Genomic DNA, 4,199 nt, shown 5'->3' on the forward strand with positions numbered 1-4,199 from the left:
TCAATGAAAGCACCAATGTCGGTGTCAAAACCGGTGGATCTCGGGTAGGGGGTCCCGAACTGCGCGTCTAGGCGGATGGTAACAGGAGACAAGGGACACGATGTTTTACCCAGGTTCGGGCCCTCTTGATGGAGGTAAAACCCAACGTCCTGCTTGATTGATATTGATATTGTGGATGTTTACAAGAGTGGATCTACCACGAGATCAAGGAGGCTAAACCCTAGAACCTAGCCTATGGTATGATTGTAATGGTTGTTGTTGTTGTTGTTGTGTCCTACGGACTAGAGCCATCCGGTTTATATAGACACCGGAGAGGGCTAGGGTTACATAGAGTCGATTACAATAGTAGGAGATCTACGTATCCGTATCGCCAAGCTTGCCTTCCATGCCAAGGAAAGTCCCATCCGGACACGGGATGAAGTCTTCAATCTTGTATCTTCATAGTCTTGGAGTCCGGTCGATGATGATGATAGTCCGGCCGATGATGGTAGTCCGGCTATCCGGACACCCCCTAATCCGAGACTCCCTCACCGGTGATGATGGAAATCATGACGTTGCTTTGGAGATGGAGATCAAAAGCACAAGAAGATGATGGCCATATCATGTCACATATTTTGATTGCATGTTATGTTTATCTTTATGCATCTTATTTTGCTTAGTACGACAGTAGCATTATAAGATGATCCCTTAACTAAAATTTCAAGGTATAAGTGTTCTCCCCGAGTATGCACCGTCGCGAAAGTTCTTCGTGTTGAGACACCACGTCATGATCGAGTGTGATAGGGTCTACATTCACATACAATGGGTGCAAGCCATTTTTGCACATGCGGAATACTCGGGTTAAACTTGACGAGCCTAGCATGTACAGACATGGCATCGGAGCACTGGACACCGAAAGGTCGAACATGAACCATATAGTAGATATGATCAACATAGAGATGTTCACAATTGATGACTACTCCATCTCACGTGATGATCGGACATGGTTTAGTTGATTTGGATCACGTATCATTTATATGACTTGAGGTATGTCTATCTAAGTGGGAGTTCTTAAGTAATATGATTAATTGAACTTAATTTATCATGAACTTAGTCCTGATAGTTTTCGCATATCTATGTTGTAGATCAATGGCCCGTGCTATCGTTCCCTTGAATTTAAATGCGTTCCTAGAGAAAGCTAAGTTGAAAGATGATGGTAGAAACTACACGGACTAGGTCCATAACTTGAGGATTATCCTCATTGCTGCACAGAAGAATTATGTCCTTGATGCACCGCTAGGTGCCACCACCACCCCCCCCAGCAACTACAGACATTGTGAATGCCTGGCAGTCACGTGTTGATAACTACTCGCTAGTTCAGTGTGCCATGCTTTACGGCTTAGAATCGGGACTTCAAAGACGTTTTGAACGTCATGGACCATATGAGATGTTCTAGGAGTTGAAGTTAATGTTTCAAAAGAATGCCCGAGTTAAGAGATATGAAGTCTCCAACAAGTTCTATAACTGCAAGATGGATGAGAATAGTTCTGTCAGTGAACACATACTCAGAATGTCTGGATATCATAATCACTAGACTCAGCTAGGAGTTAATCTTCCAGATGATTGTTTCATTGACAGAGTTCTTCAACCACTGCCACCAAGCTATAAAGGCTTCGTGATGAACTACAATATTCAAGGGATGGAGAAGACTATTCCCGAGCTCTTCGCAATGCTAAAGGCTGCAGAGGTAGAAATCAAGAAGGAGCATCAAGTGTTGATGGTTAACAAGACCACTAGTTTCAAGAAAAAGGGCAATGGAAAGAAGGGGAACTTCAAGAATAATGGCAAGCAAGTTGTCACTCCTGGGAAGAAGCCCAAAGCTGGACCCAAGCTTGAAACTAAGTGATTCTACTACAAAGGGACTGGTCACTAGAAGCGGAACTGCCCCAAGTATTTGGCGGATAAGAAGGATGACAAAGTGAACAAAGGTATATTTGATATACATGTTATTGATGTGTACCTTACTAATTATCTTAGTAGTGCCTGGGTATTTGATACCGGTTCGGTTGCTCATATTTGTAACTCGAAACAGGGACTGCGGATTAAACGAATATTGGCTAAGGACGAGATGACGATGCACGTCGGGAATGGTTCCAAGGTTGATGTGATCGCCGTCGACATGCTACCTCTACATCTACCTTCGAGATTAGTTTTAGACCTAAATAATTGTTATTTGGTGTCAGCGTTGAGCATGAACATTATATCTGGATCTTGTTGAGTGCGAGACGGTTATTCATTTAAATCAGAGAATAACAATTGTTCTATTTATATGAGTAATATCTTTTATGGCCATGCACCCTTGAAGAGTGGTATGTTTCTGCTGAATCTAGATCATGGTGATACGCATATTCATAATATTGATGCCAAAAGATGCAAAGTTGATAATGATAGCACAACATATTTGTGGCACTGCCGTTTAGGTCATATCGGTGTAAAGCGCATGAAGAAACTCCATGCAGATGGACTTTTGGAATCACTTGATTATGAATCATTTGATACTTGTGAACCGTGCCTTATGGGCAAGATGACTAAAACTCCGTTCTCTGGAATAATCGAACGAGCCAATGACTTACTAGAAATAATACATACCGATGTATGTGCTCCGATGAGTGTTGAGGCTCGTGGCGGGTATTGTTATTTTCTGACCTTCACAGATGATTTGAGCATATATGGGTATATCTACTTAATGAAACACAAGTCTGAAACATTTGAAAAGTTCAAAGAACATCAGAATGAAGTGAAGAATCATCGTAGAAAGAAAATAAAGTTTCTACGATCTAATCGTGGAGGTGAATATTTGATTTACAAGTTTGGCCTTCATTTAAAACAATGTGGAATAGTTTCACAACTCACGCCACCTGGAACACCACAGCGTAATGGTGTGTACGAATGTTGTAACTGTACTTTATTAGATATGGTGCGATCTATGATATCTCTTACCAATTTACCACTATCGTTTTGGGGTTATGCATCAGAGGCAATTGCACTCGCGTTAAATAGGGCACCGTCAAAATCCGTTGAGACGACACTGTATGAACTATGGTTTGGCAATAAACCTAAGTTGTCGTTTCTTAAATTTGGGGATGTGATGCTTATGTGAAAAGGCTTTAGCCTCATAAGCTTGAACCCAAATCGAAGAAGTGTGTCTTCATAGGATACCCTAAGGAAACAATTGGGTACACCTTCTACCATAGATCCGAAGGCAAGATCTTTGTTGCCAAGAATGGAACCATTCTAGAGAAGGAGTTTCTCTCGAAAGAAGTGAGTGGGAGGAAAGTAGAACTTGATGAGGTAATTGTACCTTCTCTCAATTTGGAAAGTAGCTCATCCGAGAAATCCATTCCCGTGATGCCTACACCAACTAGAGAGGAAGCTAATGATAATGATCATGAAACTTCAGATCAAGTTACTACAGAACCTCGTAGGTCAACCATAGCACGATCCGCACCAGAGTGGTACGGTAATCCTTTTATGGAAGTCATGTTACTTGACCATGACGTACTGTAACACCCCGGATTTGATGCGCCAGGTGTCTGCCAGTTATTCGCCATCGTTGCCATGTCATTTGCTTGCGTGTTGCATTTTTTCATGTCATCATGTGCATTTCTTTTTGCATACGTGTTCGTCTCATGCATCCGAGCTTTTTCCCCGTTGTCTGTTTTGCAATCCGGCACTCATATGCCCTCCGGAGTTCCCTCTTTGCCTCTTGTTGTAAGCGGGTGTTAACCGTTCTCGGAATGGACCGAGTCTTGCCAAGTGTCCTTGGTATAGCACCGGTAGACCGCCTGTCAAGTTTCGTGCCATTTGGAGTCCGTCTGATACTCCAACGGTTAACCGCATAGCCCGAAACCCCGCATTCTCTTTGCAGCCCAACACCCTTCCAAACTGGCCCAAAACCCATCTAATTCCCCTCCATGCTCTCGGTCGTTCGATCACGATCGCGTGGCCGAAAACCGCTCCTCATTTGGACTCTCCTAGCTCCCTCTACCTATAAATTAGTCCCTCTCCCTCGAAATCCCGGTCTAACCCTAGTCCTCTTCCTCCCTCCGCCGCCGGACACGTCCGGCCGCAGCCGGACACGTCCGCCCCGCTCCCCCCGTCCAATCCGAACCCGCCATGTGGCGATCCCCGCCGCCGCCGCTGTCTCCGCCGCCAAGGCC

This window comes from Triticum aestivum, chromosome 3B, assembly GCF_018294505.1.
Source record: "Triticum aestivum cultivar Chinese Spring chromosome 3B, IWGSC CS RefSeq v2.1, whole genome shotgun sequence".
NCBI classification, from domain to species: domain Eukaryota; kingdom Viridiplantae; phylum Streptophyta; class Magnoliopsida; order Poales; family Poaceae; genus Triticum; species Triticum aestivum.